The sequence below is a fragment of the Euprymna scolopes genome, chromosome 12 (genome assembly GCF_053919585.1).
Source record: "Euprymna scolopes isolate OS-2025 chromosome 12, ASM5391958v1, whole genome shotgun sequence".
In the NCBI taxonomy this organism is placed as follows: Eukaryota; Metazoa; Mollusca; class Cephalopoda; order Sepiida; family Sepiolidae; genus Euprymna; species Euprymna scolopes.
This window is the reverse complement of record NC_136493.1, coordinates 50616947-50635391: the sequence shown is the minus strand read 5'-3', so window position 1 is coordinate 50635391 and position 18445 is coordinate 50616947. Positions and strand designations below refer to the sequence as shown.

General features: G+C 34.4%; 1 protein-coding gene across 2 annotated transcripts in view; it reads left to right on the top strand.

The window, feature by feature from the left end:
• LOC145291280 (splicing factor, proline- and glutamine-rich-like) overlaps window positions 1–17200 on the top strand; it is a 137618-nt gene extending 120418 nt beyond the window's left edge. Inside the window, exon 12 of one of the 2 annotated variants that reach the window (XR_013869376.1) lies at window positions 14932–17200. The gene's annotated coding sequence lies outside the window, so the exon portion shown is untranslated. Of the gene's footprint in view, window positions 1–638; window positions 787–14931 lie in introns of those variants that run through there. The other variant, XR_013869375.1, reaches the window with a different exon arrangement.
• The last annotated feature ends 1245 nt before the right edge of the window (window positions 17201–18445 follow it).

Genomic DNA, 18445 nt, shown 5'->3' with positions numbered 1-18445 from the left:
TCGTCTCCTTTGGATTGACTACCATTAAATCGAATGTTTGCAATTTAGGGGTTCGCGATGAATGCATCAGCTAAGACGTCATTTCCCCCGTGCCTGCGATTCTACTACCATTTTTTTTTTTTTTTTTTTTTTTAAACACTTTTTAACCCCCCTCCATTACACCACCTCACCACACCTGGGAAATGCCGGGTACCCCTGCTAGTTAAATATAATATAAATATAAAAATTTTTTTTTGTGTTTAATGTAATCTATTACAATTATCCCCTTCCGTCTAATAAAGATATCCTCTCTTGTAGCTTAATGACATAAGCACAATTAGCTACTTTTATTTTTCATGTAACTCGGATCTATTTTTTTTTTTGTTTTTTGTTGTTTTGTGTGTAAAGCAACTAAAAGCTGTTAACCTGGCATATTATAACCCTCAGGACTTGCTTAGTTTATACACATTTGATAAATAGTGCATGTAAATTACAATTACGGCATCTAAATTTCATCTTGAATTTTTCTGAACTTTTAAGACAGACTTGATTCCACCTAATGCATTTGACATTTATATTTTATAACCCAAACCAACCCAGTTTTTTTTTTTTTCTTTTTTTTTTTCCCCCCACTAAAATATTTGATTTTGTAATTGCAGAATCTGTCTTTTGGAGAATCAAGGAAATCTCAAATGAACCAATGAGTGTTACTGATGTAAAATTTGACTTGGAAATATCTTTAAATGTCCCCCTCCCCCTTTTTTTTTTTTTTTTTTTATGAAATAAAATTTTTATTTGACAAAAACATAATGGATTTAAATTTTTTATTTTGGCTTTTATGGCATACTGTCTTACAGCAACTAAAACCTTATATAAGATGATCTTACCATAAGTATAGCTAAATAATAAAATTCTCATCAACCTTCAACAAATTCTATTGATCTAAAATAACCATAAAACAAAATTGATCCAATCCAGCCAAAAATTATAAAAACTATAAATTATAGAAACTAAAATTCTAGCTGATAATACATTTTGTTTCAAAAGTTCTAAATTAACAGAACATCTACAAATACTTTTACTGCGTGAATCAAAAATGTCATCAATCTGATTGTGGTTGCTTTAAAACAGTCTGTGGTTCGATAATCATTTGGCATAATAATTTTCACTTCACACCTAATTGATATTAACATCACCTTAAATCATCATTAAAGTAATGAGACTCTACCATGATAGATTGGTAGTAAGAGTGCTAATATTATTACTGATATTATAGTAGTATGCCCCTCTATTCTAAATTGAAGATTTCACAAATTTTCTGAAATATTAATATATTTTAGATTGTTAAAGATGTGATTTGAAATAGTTTTCACCATTTAAAATTTTTTTCTTTCTATTTAATGCAAAATCTGGAATCTCTTTGCTGTCTGATGCAAATTAAAAGGTTGCTCTGAAATGTGACAATTTTTACACTGAATGAAAAACTAATTAGGAGAGGAAAAATACCAGTATTTACAATTTAGAACTCTGAGAAATAAGATTTGTTTGGAATTTAAATATTTTCACTTGATTAATATTCCTTTTGTGTGCATGCACACAAATTAAAAAAAAAAAAAGAAAGCTTTTATTTACTAACAGGCTGGCCAGAGATAAAATATATTTTAATTTATGCAGATTTTATATTATAAAGCCTATTATACTGAATATATAGTAGTGATTTAAAAAGTAAAAAAGACTTGGATGCCATCAGTTAGTTGAAACCCAAATATATATAACTCTCCATTCGTTACTGTCTGATCTAAGTTCATATGCACAAAAAAAACTAAAAAAAAAACCCCTAAAATGTTTGATATAAATGCATATTTGTGCAAGCATAAAAGTAAATCGTTTAATCGATTTACACCTGCCAAGTCTCTTTTTATTTCAATTTTGACCCATAGCAGCTATTTTTACTGACTAAAAATCTAATTGAATTTGTTCCACAGGTCTAAATCGTCTATATCAGGTTTCAAGTTTGTATACCAAACATTGACAGAATTGAAGAGACTGTTCTCGCACACAGACAAGGTCACTTTTAAATATAGATATATATTCTTCAGTACTTACTTTAACAGTGCTCAATACATGAGTAGTTAGTTCTAGTAGTACAAAAGTATACTTAAGGCAAGCAAGTTAAACATTTGTTTCATCCTCTAAGGAAATCATCAGGCGAAATGCATACATTCTAGTATCATTGTTATACTTGAGCAGTGTCTCTTTTAACAAATTAGTCTTTGATCTTATTGTCGACCAGTCCTTTTAGATTCATTTCAATCAACTAAGTACCCTCTCTTTGTTAATCACGAGTCCAGCAAACAAGACTATTTTCATTACAATTAGTTTAACCTGATTCCTTAGCATAGCCATGTAATCCATTTGGTAACAATTAGTGATTCTTAGTTTTGTTTCTACTTTATACAGTTAGTTATGTTATACTAGTGGGACCTGTGGAAATTCCACAGCGGTTCATTCATGTAATATATTGATGTTGGCATTCTGTAGATGTTCAGTGTAAATTGACTCTGATATTATTGTAGCTTTTTGTTAAAACTACAAAGGTATTAATCTAAGCTAGCACGAACACCCGGCAAAGCCTGGTCGTTCTGCTGCATCATAAGTAAGCTGCTAGAATCTGTTAAATAGAGAAGTAGTCAGCCACCTCAGCAAAATTAACCTCATCAGTGACATGCAATGTGGTTTCCGTTCTGCTAGATCTACAGCAGACGTGCTTACAGTTATCTCATAGAATTAGCCAATCTCTCGAAGGAGGCTTCCTCTCTAGGGCAATTGCTCTTGACATATCAAAGACCTTTGATAAGGTATGGCATAAACGTCTACTTCACAAGATCTCCAGCTATGGTATAGCTGGAAATGTCTTAATTATTAAATCATTTCTTTCTAATAGGTTCATAAGAGTAGTGGTTGATGGGCAGAAATCAGAAGCTCTACGTATTAATGCTGGAGTCCCTCGGGGTTAATTCTGGGCCCAACTCTCTTTCTGATCTATATTAATGATCTTCCAAATCACATCATTCGTAGACATTTACACTGACGACACTACAATCTATGGTACACATCAAAGATCGTAAACGACCAAGTTCTCTCTGATTCTCTTATGATCTTAAGCGTATGGTACAATGGGGAAAGAGGTGGCTGGTTACTTTTAATGCATCTAAAACCAAGCTTCTATATTTACATCTATGCTCTGATGCCAATCTGGCATCAATTGAAATGAATGGCTCTAGTCTTGGAAGTGATGTTTTGACAAGTTTCTGGTCTTGACCTTTACTGCTGACCTGAAATGGAACACATATATCAAATCCATTGCCAAGGTCGCTAGAAAAATAGTGGGATCCTTCTACCGCTCCAGTGGATATTTCACTCCTGATGCAATTCTCTACCTATGTAAAAGCCAGGTACAGCCAACGATGGAGTACTGTTGCCACATCTGGGCAGGAGCTGCTAGAAGCAGCCTATCCTGCGTCGACAGTTCAAAATAGACTTCATAGCTTAGTGGGGGATTCCCACAGAAAAGATATTGCTAGCCTGTCTGCTTTATCGTTATTCTCATGGCAAGTGCTCATCTAAGCTTCAATCTATGGTCCCCCCCCCCACCAAACTTTCACGAAAAACACTCGCCTGGCCAAAACCAATTTTTCAATAATTTCCCACACCCCTTGTCTGTGCCTGAATCTAAATGTAGATTCCATGAACAAAACTTCTTAGAACTGCACACCCGTGGAACTCTCTTCCGATTGCCTGCTTTCCAGCTGACTACAATTTGATTGTCTTCAAATCCAACATAAACAAGTTCTTGATGAACCGTTCCCTTAAATAATCCAATTTACAAAATTTCCACTATTTATGTTTACTATGCTATGATCACATTAACTAAATATATTTTAATTCTTGCAGATTTTTTATGTATTATTATAGTTAATGTTCTATAGATTTTTTATATATATATATATATATATATATATATATATATATATATATATATATATATATTATAAAGCTGCAATTTAAAAATATATATATATATATATATCCACATGACTTGGGTGCATTTGCTTAAATCGAAACCAAAATAAAAACATGTATATATATAACTTGAGTTCCTTCAGCCATAATCTAAACCAAAATTTATGAGTTCTTGATAAAATTAATTATAAAAAAAAAGATGACTTAAATGCCATCAATTATAACCGAAACCAAAATTTATGAAGAATTCTTGGTAAAACTATTTATCACAAGAAATGTGAGGACATAACAATTAAACGACCTGGATGTAAGCGTGACACATAAGAACACACGCTATCATATTAATATATAGATTACGTCAATGGAAACATTTTTTTTTATTATATGCAATTCCCCATATTTTATTTAGGTTTCCAGTATGTTGGTGGGAAATGTTGGGATGTCAGCTTCTTTCACTTTCATGGTAATAACAATTAAATGCAAGAAATCTATAATAAACATTTGTCAAACTCAATTAGGATCAAATTTGATGAATACACGTTTTATTATCAAACTGTCTCCACCATCTTTTAATGCCACAGCACTTTCTGTTTAACTTGTCTATTCACAAATATGGAGAAAGTTAGACTAGTCTTTTAAATATGGAGACTTCCAGCTCTTCCAGAAAGGCACATAAGGGCACATATGTCACAAAAATTACTGACTGACAATGTTTTAAGTAACCACACCAGCTGAAATGCGTTTGTGGTATTGATGGTGTCACCTGATCTGTTTTGTGATTTCATCATGCTGTTATCAATATTTTTCAAAGTCATCCTGCATAAAATTTATTCGACTATGATGAGCAGACCTAGTCAACCTCCTCCGATAACTTAAAAATAATATGCTTGTAGCTAAACAAGAAATTTTTTTCTGTCAGGTGAAAGAATAAGATGTTCCTGAAGTAATGTAAGGATTCCTTGCTGAATTTTGGAAAATGCTAAAGTGTACATAAGTGAAATCTGAGGGGTTTTTTTTCTTAAGGAGTTTGGGTTGGATACTTTATGAATTTGTACCTTTCGTGCATTTGCCTTGGATGTGATGTAAAAAGTTGTCATCGATATCCTGATAGTTCATTTTTGTCACTTGGTCAGAGATGCAAATGCTAATTATGATTGAAATGTTGAAAGTAGCACATGAGGTTTGTAAAAGAAAACTGAACATTTACTCTCCAATAATGAGGGAAATTCATATTTAACTAGAAAAAGTATTGGACAGTACTTTAGAGGAATACATTCTAGGAAAGCTACTGGAAAACTTATTAATCTGATAGCTATCACGGTTGGATTTATTTTTAGTCAAGTTTGAATAGGGGATACTCCAGGAAGTTGTGTTCTTCGCAATGTTTATTGGCCTCCTCACAAGAGTAGTTAGACAAAAGGTCGGTTTTGAATGTGGAGAAAATCTAACTCAAAGATTCACTGGATTTAAATAAAAATGACCTGTTTAGGATTTCATCTTTCACTGACAGACAACAAAAGATGTGTAGCATCAGAATAGAGCGTACAACTTCTAACCAAAAGTGTTACTCAAATTGATTGCAACTGAGAATTAAAAAATCTATTAATAATCGTGTACTTCATGAGGTTTATAATCTGTCAAAAACCCATTTCTGCAAAATAAATTTTAAATAATGGATTGTATCATTGTTATATAGGGGTGTACATGACAGACAACATTTATAATAGATTATAGAGGTGAAAAGACATGTATCCGCCAACAGTCCTTTAAACACGGAGAGGGATACAGTCAATACTTTGGAAGAGGTTTCATATAACTTTCAATTTACAATACGATGAGGACAAAACACATTACCTTGCTGTTGATGACAAACGAAGGCAAAAGCTTACAATTTGAAGACATTTATTTTTCGGCTGGTGATGAGAAGAATTCGATACCTGGCAAAATTGCTACATTGTCTCGCCTTCCTCTGCTTCACTTCCAAAGGAGCTTAGGCTAACTCTCTCTCTCCAACCAGAACACGGTCAAATGTGCATGGGATGTACATGCATATACTTCCAACACGTGTCCTGGCGGCACAAAGTTCATTCCTTAATTTGATTGCCCATTATTCCTCTCTGACCTAAATTTGTTTTTATAGTTATTTTTAACTACAATGGATAATTCCACTGCATTCCTGGAATCTTAGCTAAATGACTATGTATCCATTTTAACTTATGATAACTAAGTTCGATTCCAACATTCTCCTTAAATAATAATTATATTAAACCCTAATTGTTGTTTCTCTAAATACCAGGATTTGTAGCAAAAGACATAGGACAACTTCTGCTGACAAAGGCTCTTCCCTTTTTTATAAATGCTATTTAGATGTAGAACTTGACTTTCACAAATTAGATGTTCAACACTACACATAACAACCGTATATTTCCAAGCATTAGCCTGGAAATTCCGTGTGAAATTTACCTTTTACCTAACAGCCAGCCATGGTTCTCCCCAGAATGTGCTTCTGCCATCACGCACAGAAGTCACATTTTCCATAGCTACCAACGTAATAGATGCACTGAGACTAAAGCTTTCACAACTGTCAGTAACCACTGTAAAAGAGTAATAGAAAATGCAAGAGAGCTATATTCTCTGTCCATTAAATCCAAAGTAGCTGAGCAGCGGCTTGGTTCCCACCAGTTTTGGCAAACAGGATCCTGAACAGAAGCGTGCGTTCTATCCCAACCATCATCAGTGGACCTGAGGTCATCTCGTCAGCATCAGACAAAGCCAAACTATTTGCCAAGAATTTTCAGCTAATTCTACCCTATGCAACTAAGGCCATCAACTCTCTGTATTTCCTCCTATAATAGACAACATGCTATGCAACATACAAATATGTGTGTGAGGTTGCCATGCTAATCAAGAACTTAGGGCCAGTTGCTTTACTGGAATCAGACGGCATTCCAATTATAGTGTTGAAAAAGCTTCAACCAGAACTTGCCCCCATACTTACAAAACTGTTTAAGCATTGCCTTAAGAAGTACTTCCCAACACCATGGAAAACCTCATCAGTATGCCCTGTATTTAAGAATTCAGATGATAAAGCGTCTCCCTCTCAGTACAGACCAATAAGTCTGTGTCATGAGTAAGTTCCTATTTACAATGCCTCCCCACGGGACAGAGTTAGACACCAGGGTCGTTTTTTAATGTGGAGAAAAGGAACAAAAATAAAAATTGTCTCAGTCGTGAAGGATTTCTCCTCCACTGACAGAGAACAAGAAATTGAAGTGCAGCATCTGAAGAACAGATACTACACTTTGATCTTGTTTATATATTCTATTGAGAAAGAAAAAATTGAACATAAAAAACGTACAAAAAATTCAATTCAACAAAATTAGGCACAAGGCCCTACAAGAAATTGGGAGGGGGAGGGTACAGGGTCTTTTTGACTACGTAACAGATGAGACTTTGAAGTCTTACTCTTGACTGGCAACATTTACCAAAATACCTCAATCACTCTGTGGATCCTAATCTAACTAATAACCCCAGCGTTCAATGTAAAATTTAACTATGTACAATTTGTATATTCATTTCTGTATGTTGTGTGTGCATTTTTTTTTTTTTTTTTTTTTTTTTTGTGTGTGTGTGTATGTGTGAGAAAATAAAGTTCGATTTCATTAGAAAGAGTTCTTGAATTAATTGGCATAAAATGTTCGTGGAGTGGGGAAAAAACTAATGAAAATGTTCATTTCAAAAAAAAAAAAAAAAAAAAAAAAAAACTACTAATGTGTTGTTAGTAAGACCCCCCTGTACTATTCTATGTGGCTGGATCCCCCACTGTTTTCCGGGGAACCGAAAACAAGCAGAGCATCCCTAATGGGGTTTGGGGAAGTCGCCTTAATGGAGGTGGGAGAAAATAAAGCAACGGATGGAGGGGGTAGGAAGGTGACCTCTGAGTAGGGGGATGACCGGGGGCATCAGAAAATAAAGATGAGGAGCAGGGGGGTTGGGCAGACTCAGAGGTTCTCTAATACCAAAAAATAAAATCAGGAACAGGATCTCATTTGTACCACCAGTCAAGAGTTACTTTACTGAACTTATAATGCTAACCTAGGCGGGATGGGTTCCGTAGGACCCAGCACCGCCCATGCCATGCCTAAGGAGGGAACACGTATTGAAACTTGGCTCCTCGACGGATGCACAAACTAGTGCTGTGCACCCACCTCTTGTCAAATTCCACTCTAGGCAACCTCTTCCAATCGCATCTGATCTTTACTTTAAGCAAATGTTTAAAGTAAATGATCAGATCCCGATCAGGAACAGATGTCCCTTCGTGGACCAACTTGAGGCGCGTGATCCAAATGGTCATACGCGCTACTGCTAGGATCGCCAGGAAAACCAAACTTTCCTCCCTGGGGAACGGCGGCTCCATGTTGTACACAAAAGTTCCTACGTCGAGATCGAGCAGACACTCGGCATCGATGCGAGCTGTTACCCCCTCGACGTACCTTAATAGGGGCTGTATCCGGCTGCAACTAAAAAACGCGTGCTCGATTGTTTCGGGCTCGCGTTCGTCACAGCACGGACAGAAGCGGCTGGTATGTTCTTTATACCGGAAAAGTACGTCGAAGAGGGGCAGCGCATTTCGGACCAGTCGCCAAGTCAGGGAGAATTCCGAGTTATTCAGAATCTCCCGTCCCGGCGCCCAACGCCATTGAGAACGGACAACTCCCATCGACCATCCCATCCGCCTACAAAGTGGATCCTTCGCGGTCCCCTCCACTAAATCCCGATACAGTTTCTTCCTTGGCTGATCGAGGACATTGGTCCCCGGCAAAGCTCTAAGAGCGGTTCGGCATTCGGAGAAGAACTTGGACTCCCCCTTCGGTCTACGACGACCTTCTACCGAAGGGTTGGGTTTGAGATTGGGAAACGAGTTTTCAACCACAGGGACCCAAGGAGCGTCTCCTTCAAGCGAACGACCCAGGAAAGCCAATCTCTCAGCGTTTCTATGACACAAGAGACTGGGCTGACCCAGGCCTCCCTCGCTCGGATTTTGAACACAGACCTCTCTGCAGACATAATGCTTACCCTCGTTCCACAAAAGTGAATCGAGGCGCCCTTGTAAGCGGGTTAGTCGTTCTGCAGGGAGAGGAAGTACAGACAAACGGTAAAGGATGAGCGGAAAGACGTATGTAGCACACGCCTCCGCCCGACCCTTCAAGGACAATTTCCTTCCAATCCAAGTCTTTACTGACGATTTGACCTTAGACTGTACTTCCGACCAATTCTTTTCCAGCTGAAGTCCCGGTCCAAACCAGACACCGAGAATGCGGACCGGTCCATCGGTCCAGCTGAAAATACCTGGAAGCGAGTTTACCCCGGTCCAGGCCCCCAACCGCAGGCCAACAGACTTGCTACGGTTGAAGATGGCCCCTGTTACTTCTTCGTATCGAGCGAGCGCCTCGACCACCGCTTGAACGTCCGTGAGGCAAGACACGAACACGGTGACGTCATCGGCGAACGCGGAAACCCTGGCTCGTGTGCCTCCAGGGAGAGCTATTCCGCGCAGGACTGGTGTAGCCGCCTCGTCCCTTAACTTGCGAAGGAGGGGTTCCAACGCCAGGACACTTTAGCTGGTAAGCTGTGACAACTATATAGGACCATATGATTTGTGGTACATTTATTAAAGACGTTCCTTTCCTGGCAATATTCAATGACTCCTTCAGGGGGAAAAATAAATTGCATGATCTAATTGTGATGAAATTCATTGTCTACATGTCAGAAACTTTGATAAGCACTTCGACCGCCTCTGGTTCTTTATGTAAATGATCAGGGGCAAACAAAGTCTTTTATATTATACTGGTGGGAAGTGGACACCCAGCTTTGCCAGGTCATAAAATACTCAAATATATTTTAATTTATGCAGATTTCATATTTATTATTAAAAAGCCAATTCTCTATTGAATATTGTACCTTAATATAAACTAGTGATTTCAAAAGTTAAAAAAAACAAAATGACTTATGTGCCATCAGATAGAACCAAAACATTTAGTCATCCAGTCGGGTTCCCTAATCTAGAGATAGATAAGAAAGATTTAATATGAAACAACTTACAGAAATTAATTGAATTTGGGCATGCACAGAAAGCAATAGAAATGTTGGGTAAGTTGAAATGAACATTTTGCATTTCAATTTGCCAAGATGTCTATACATTATCCATCCATCCAAACAAAAATTTTACTTGTCATAAACCATCCTTGGTGTATGATAACTATTGCCTGTTGTGACCAGTAGTGTAAGAGTTTATCTATTAAATATTTACACACACACACCTATTTTATTTATATAGATATAAATCAAAACCAAAGAAGTTTTTTTTTTTTCCAACTCATTTCATTAATTTTGTATATAAAAAAAAAAAAAAAATACTTTTTCATAAAAATAAAGTATGTGTTTTTCTTACTATAAAAGATTCTTTTTCTCTCGGTTGAAACACAGATATATTTTTATTTGGCTTTTTCTGGCAATCTGCGTAGATGAAAGTCTGATTTGTCTAATTCAAAAGTTCTACCAATGACCCCGCCATCCGCATTTCTGGTTCATTTTAGCATTCTATGGTGGTTAAATTGTATTTTTTCTAATCCATGTCCAAACACCTGCTGATTAGAATTATGTTAGCTTACAACTAAAAAACTGTCTCAAAGGAACCATTATTCTAGAAAAGAAAGATTTGAGTTTTTATAAATAATTTAAAAATGAAACAAAACGTTGAAAATTAGAAAAATATTTGGTTATGGTGCATAAAAGGAGACACTAACTTTCCAACACAGTTGGCACACGCATCTCTCAATTTAGGTATCGAAGCATAGAACTGATACAGTTTCCAATTATATTTTAAGTTTAGTTGTTTTTTTTTTGTTTTTTTTAACATAGTTATTTAAAAAGATATGCGATTTAAAAAAAAAAAAAAATTTTTTGCAGCAGATGATTGCATATTAAGTCAAATTTATTAAGACAATTCATTAAAGCAATATATTTTTATAAATTTTTTAATATATTTTTTCAAACACTTATAGTTTTTTTATTTATACCCATGTAATCTATTACAATCAATTATCAATTTTTTTTTAATATATTTTTTCTAATATATTTACGTTATTTTCTTTTTTGAAAAATGTTCATTTTTTTTATACAAACCTGTGCAAAAATTACGGTCATCGCCGATTTAAAAAAAAAAAAAAAGAAAAAGTTATTGTTATAGTTAACTATATTTTACGTTTATTTTTTTCACTCTTTAAAATAAAATATATAAAAATATGTAAACTTTCTTTATCAATTGATTTTGCATTTTTAATCGCATAGAAATATCTAAAGTTTGACAAAATAAAGTTATTTGAAAAAGATGTGCAACTAAAAAACAATTGATTAAGAATGTTTACATATTTTTTATAAGGAGGGTTAAAAAATAAACGTGAAAGTTTTTTTTAATTGGCGACGATCGTAATAAACTATGCAAAATTACATAAAGTATATGGTAAATAAAGTATATCTAAATATAATACATTAAAAAAAGAAAACCTAACTATATTAAAAAAAAAAAAAAACTATTATAAAAAATATTAGCAAAAACATCTTCATATTTTGCCCAAAAGTAGTCAGTTTTGATGAATAGTGGAAGTATTGTATCCATTTTGTGCTTCCATAACTCAATTGACAGACCAGCTGCCATGTTTGAAAGTTAGGGACTGGTTTTATGCACAATTACCAAAAATTCAGATTTTTTTGTGCTGGTAGTTTGTGTGGCCTATATCGAAGAAACCAACTTTTCATCAGCAGTTTATGTAAACATAATTACAGAAACGTATCTGTAATTTATTTGGCCACACACTTTATTCTTGACTGCAATCTCTCACAGATATGATGTTGCTAGTCTCAGTTTTTTCTACAAATACTATTATGGCATGTGTTCCTCAGAATTGTCCGATCTATTCCCTGCTTCATTAATTCCAGCTTGTTCGTCTAGAGATTGCTATCAATTTGTTGTTTTAATATCTCATTGTAATACAGCTTCCTATTCTCGTAGCTTATTTCCAAGTACTGTGAGGTTATGGAACTCTCTTTCTGCTCACTGTTTTCTTTCTACCTACAGCGTTGATTTTTTTAAATTTTATTTTTATCAGGACTAAGGTCAATAGGCATTTCCTGTCTTTACAATAATCAGCTTTCATACTTGTTGGCTTTTTACATCAAGTGCCTTTATGCTTTGATTTCCATGCCAAATCTGTCAATCTGTAGCAGACAATTCTAAATTGAGTAACTAGTCAAATTTATTAAGACAATTCATTAAAGCAATAATGAATTTCAGTGATTCATTTTTCAAAGGACAAAACAAGTGTGTAAGAAAAATTTTTTTACCATCAACCTGAACTAACCACAACCTAACTAATTTAGTTCAAAGGCTGTACCAATTAAAAAAATAAAAAATTAAGCAAACCTTAACTTTCATGAACAACAACAAAAATTTGTAAAATAAGTTGCTTCATTATATTTTCTTTGTCAAGAATATTTTTCCATAAAATGTAACAGTGATTTTTGTTGTCTGCCTTGAATGTTTAACAAAAAAATGAAAAGAAAACCAAAAACTTTTATATGTTGATGAAAATATTTGAGCGAACTTTAAAAAAAAAACAAACCAGAATTTCCTCATCTCTCTGTAAAAATATATACTAGCAGGCCACTTAGCATTGCCCGCTTGTAAAATACACTTGAATATATAATTTAGTTTATGCAGATTTTGTATTGATTATTGAAGACCCAATTCTCTATTGATAGTTATATTCTACCTAATATATAATAGGCATTTTAAAAGTTAAAAAAAGACTTGGATGTTATCAGCTAGAACGAAAACCTATAGCTCTCTAGCATTCTTTGTTACCATCTAAGCTAAGTTCATACGCATATATAAGAACAAATACCGTTGTTAAAAATATAAATATATATTTGTGCATGTGTAGAAATAACACATACGTGTGCCAAGTTCCAATTTTCTTTCAATTTTAACCTCTTAGCTATTTTTACCAGCTAAAAACCATGGCCTTCGCAATATATTGACAACATATATTAAGGTCATGCTAAAAAACAAATCTAATTTGTTCCACAGGTTCAAATTTCCTATAGATCAAGTTTCAAATCTGTGGATCAAAACTTGACAGTAGTTTGGGAGAGATTGTTCCGCACATAGGCAGAGAGACAAGGTGACTTATATGTACTTTTGCAGAATCTGTCATTGTGCTTAGGGAGATAACTCCATTTTATTAAGATTCATTTTTCATATGAAAAATTGGAATGCTAAAACTAATGCAACTTCGAGAATTCCTGTTTTATTTTCTTTTAAGCAAAATATCAAATTTTTTGAGGCAGCAAGGAGGAGGCCGACAGTGGCCATATTGACTTAAATTCTGACAAAATTCAAGGGATACAATTCAATTTGACTAGAAATTTTTATTAAATATAATTGCTATGAATCATAAAATTTTATTAAATATAATTGCTATGAATCATAAAATTTGACCTTAAAAACAATAAACAAGAAAACTGATCAGTTTACATGAATTTTGGAATATGACATCTTCATTCCATGACGAGTACATAAAGACTTTTCGGCCCTTTTGCAAAGTCCAGAACCCATCATTGTGCTACAAGATAACATAGTTATAATATAAAACTTATTGTTTTGCTTGGGCTTTGAAACCATCTGTCCAGTTTATGACTTCCGGATTAAAAAAATTTTGCGCATGTATAAATAAATAAAAACAAACCCATAAAGGCCTGCCTTTCTTTTTTTTTTTTTTTCTTTTTTTAACTCTGCAATTTATGGATTGGGTTCTTCTGTTTTATACATTTTTTTTTTTTTTTACTCTCCTAATGTAAACAAAAACGAATATAAATAAAGCTGAAAATATTTTTGTAAAAATTGGTTTGTATTACAAATAAATAAAATCGTTCTGCTTAAGTATCTTATTTATTTTTTTTTTTCCATTTCAAATAATAAAATACACAAGAAATCTATCGGCATTTTATGAATGGTTCTTTTTCATATTTTATTTTTTTCCTTAAATTTCTGTATATTATTATTTTATTTTTTTTTTTTTGGAATTCTGATATAAACAAAATACAAAACCGAAGATAATAAAACCATGTATGTTTTTAGCATCCCAAATTTTTAAAATGATTATTTTGATTGAATTTTCATTGCAAGTTAGAATCGTTTTTAAAAAAGAAAAAAAAAAAAAAAAAACGTTTTTCTAATATATAAACAAAACGAAACAACTATTTGATAAATTTACATTTATAAAAAAAAAAATTTTTTTTTTATTTTTAACGACCTAACTCAGCATAGTTTAACTCCTAAAAAGGAAGCAAAATTTTTTTCTTGCTAATGTTTTAACGGCTTTTAAAGATAATATAAAAGGAATTTTTAAAAAATAATTAAAATTTAACATTTTAGAGTGGGGATCACTTTCCTCTAAATTTAACGTAAAATGAACACTTATTGGTCAAATAGTGGTTGACAAGACATGTAATCGTCAGCATTTGTTTCAAGTTTGGTGGCGGGGGGAGGGGTGCATTTATATTTTCTTAAGTTAAGAAAATATTTAATGATGTATTTTTCTAACGTGTGATTGGCTAGATTATCGAAAAGTCTTTATATTTAATACTTTGGTTAATGGCTGGAGATTTTTATCCCTCGCACTAAAATTGTTTTTGGCTTATTCCTGCAGAAGGTGGGATTGGGTAAATTGGCTTTATTAAGTCACAATCAGATATCAACATAATAAACATTCACAATGAACATAAAAAACTGATAAACAATGACATTTTAGCAACATTTTGTCATTATTCTTAAACATTTTGCTTAACAAAATTTTTTTTTTTTTCCAGGTTGAAAAATGGTCTTATCAAAAGAAAAGTGCCAAACTATCATTGCTCTGCATCAAAGTGGATTGAAATGCAAAGGCATTGCAACAAGGTGTACCATCTTCAGAATAATCAAACAGTTCAAGACTGTCGAATGCTTGCCAAGATCGTCTGTTAATAAGGTCTCAACTTAAGAATCGGACTTCATCCAGTGCCACACTTGCTGAAGCGTGGAATGAGGTTGGTGTAAATGCCTCAATGCGCACAGTAAGAAGAATTTTTGACAGTAATCTCAAATCAAGGAGAGTAGCAAAAAAGCCTTTTCTATCAAGAAAAAATATCTGACAGGCTGAAGTTTTGTAGAAAATATGAAGATTCGACAGTGGGATATTTTCAGATAAGGCACCATTTCGCTTCTTTGGAGCTTCTGGAAAATCCCTTGTTAGGAGAGGGAAGGGGGAACGCTTCCATCAATCTTGCGTGATCCCTATGGTAAAGCATCCGGACACTGTTAACGTATTGGGTTGCTTTTCATTTCGGGGGAATTGGAGCACTAACTATTCTACTGAAAATATTGCTATGAATGCCAAATGGTACGTGAATGTGTTTAAAGATCATTTCCTCCCAGCAATTCAACAAGGATGATAACAAAGTTCTTGAATGATAAAGATATCAATCTTGAAACCTTGGACCGGGAATTCTTCGGATTTGAATTCCATAGAGAATCTTTGGGCAATAATTAAACAAGCGGTGGATAAGTAAAAGCCACCTAATTGTGAGCAACTGAAATAACTTATTACTCAAGAATGGAACAATATTAGTGCAAAGACGATTGAAAAGCATGCCAAAGCATATTGAAACAATCCTAAAGAAGGGATGCCATTGCAAATATTAGCTTTCATCATTATTTTGTTATTTCTAAATAAATTAATTTGGACAGCTAATCTGCTTATATTTCTTCTTTAAATTATTTATGCAGCATTTTGAAAATCCTGAAAATAAATGGTACTCATGCAGAGAATGATCCGGACGTAACTCAGCGCGCACCCGGCTTTCCCCGGAATATCGCATCAACAGCCGGAGTAAGCTGAGCGTCGCTGAGGAGATTAAGCCGTTTGTCGTTGGCTCAGCTTTATATTACATCAATGTAGTGCGATGGTTTTCAACGCGACGCGCGTTCGCGCAAGTTAAAAATTCAAAGCAGCAGACGACAATCATGAAAAGGAAGAAAAGTTTAGAAAAAGATAAAAAACACACCAGAAAGAAAACATGAATTCTACAGAATTATCTGAGCAGTTAAAAACAGCAGCGGGAGTCCTGGAATTTTGTCAGGATAGGGGATTGCTTGCATGAACGAAAACGTGTCCCACTTGTGGACATAGCTGCGCTTTTATTGCAAGAGGCAAAGTAAGTGATGGCTATACCTGGAGGTGCCAGGCTGGCAAATGCTGAACATTCATTTCTATCTGAACAGGAACTTTTTTCACAAAATCTAGGCTGGCAATTGCCGTAATACTAAAACTGATCTATTTATGGGCATTTGAGAGAGCAATGCAAAAAGACCTCCAACGCGAATGTGGAATTTGCTCGACGCACATCATCACCGACTGGAAGAATTTCTTAAGAGACATTTGCGGGGAATATTTTCTAACGAATCCCCGACGGATAGGGGGCCCAGGCCATACGGTGGAGGTAGATGAGGCTTTGTTTAACCGTAGAAAGCATAACGTCGGCAGGTTACTCACATCGGTCTGGGTTTTTGGTGGATACGACCCCACCGAAAAGGAAGGTTTCTTGGTGAGTGTACCAAACTGAAATGGCGAAACCCTCCTTCCATTAATAAAACAATATATTCTGCCGAGGACCATGGTCGGATCAGACTGTTGGAAGGCATACAACAAAGTGGGGGGGAGAGGGGTATCGCCATTTGACGGTGAACCACAGCCTTCACTTCATAGATCCCGAAATGAAGGCTACGACGAATCATGTGGAAGGAAGCTAAACAACACAACAAAATAGAACGCGCGAGCTTTTGGACACACATCTCCTCGAGTTTATGTGGAGGCAAACATTTGGTAAAGCTCCTTTTGTCTACATATTAGCTCACATCGCCAAAAACTACCCGGTTGATGATGAGCTTCCTTGCTCGTCCGCTATCACCTCTGCATCCACTTTGGCGTCGTGTGATGCCCTCCAACAGTCTGAGGAAACAACATCTGTTTTTAAAAAAAAAAAAAAAAAATTCTACCCAGTTTTCTTTTTCCAATTTCCAGGTTTTTCCTTCAACCCCCCCCCCCAAAAAAGGGCAAAAAAAAAAATTTGTTTTTATTGAAAAAAAAAATTTGTTTAATACAAAAAAAAAATCTGTTTTTATTGAAAAAAAAAAAATACATAAAACAAAAACTTTACGAACACAAAATTTCTTGAAAGTATTTAATTTACTTTGAGCCTTTTCTTGTATAATAAAAAATCTGTTACATTTAAAAACATTGTTTAAACATTTTCCTTTACGGTCAATAAAACTTAAAAATTAAGGTAGGTTTCTCTTTTCTTATGCTTTCAGCGGCGATGCTCGGCTTACTCCGGTTGTTGATGTCGTATTCCAGGGAAAGCCGGGCGTGTGCTGAGTTACGTCCGGATCACTCTCTGCATGCGTACCAAATAAATCGTTGAAAAGCCCCATTTATCTTGAAATCCTGAAAATTACCATCGTCTCAAAACTATGGCCATGACTTTTTTTTCTTAAAGATTTCTGCCTCAACAGAAAAATATTAGACAAAATGTTTACTCGGAAAATTATTTTACCGAAAACAATTAATATTAAACTTTAAAAAGGAAGATACTAGAATTTAAAACAAAAAAACAAAACTTTTATTTACACTCAATCAGATGTGCCTTATGCACTAATAAAAATGTAATTGGCATTTTCTTGCACTTTTTAAGATTTTAAATAGTTATAAATGTTCTCATTATAAAAAACGATTATATTGATTATAATTTTTTTACAGAAGACATAAAATTAATTGCACAAACTATAAAATTATATTTTGATACATTAAATCACTCATTGAAAAGAAATATTAGTTCATTAAAATTATATTTTGATACATTTTTATTCAATAAATGTTTTGATTTTCATATAGTTTTGTGTTATTTATTTCGTTATATATTTTTGTTTTTCGTAAACATTTGTTCATATTTGAGGTTTATATAATGGCCGCTAGATGTCATTTCTCTTTTGAAGAAGTGTCGATAACTCGTCTGTTGCTAATATGTCACTATCATGCAGAAGTGCCTATAAAACTACATTAAATAAAGTACAGTGTAACCCTGATATGAGGCATCTCTGACCCACTGCTTCTCTTATACCAGGGTTACATTTATATCCGGGTTACACTGTACATTAACACAGGCTCTAATTTGGGACCAGAGAGAATCTCTTACATCGGGGTTCTCAGATTATGGTCTCTTATATCCGGGTTCCACTGTAGTTGACAAAAACAAGGCCGATAGCCATTAGTTGCGTGCTCTCGTGTAA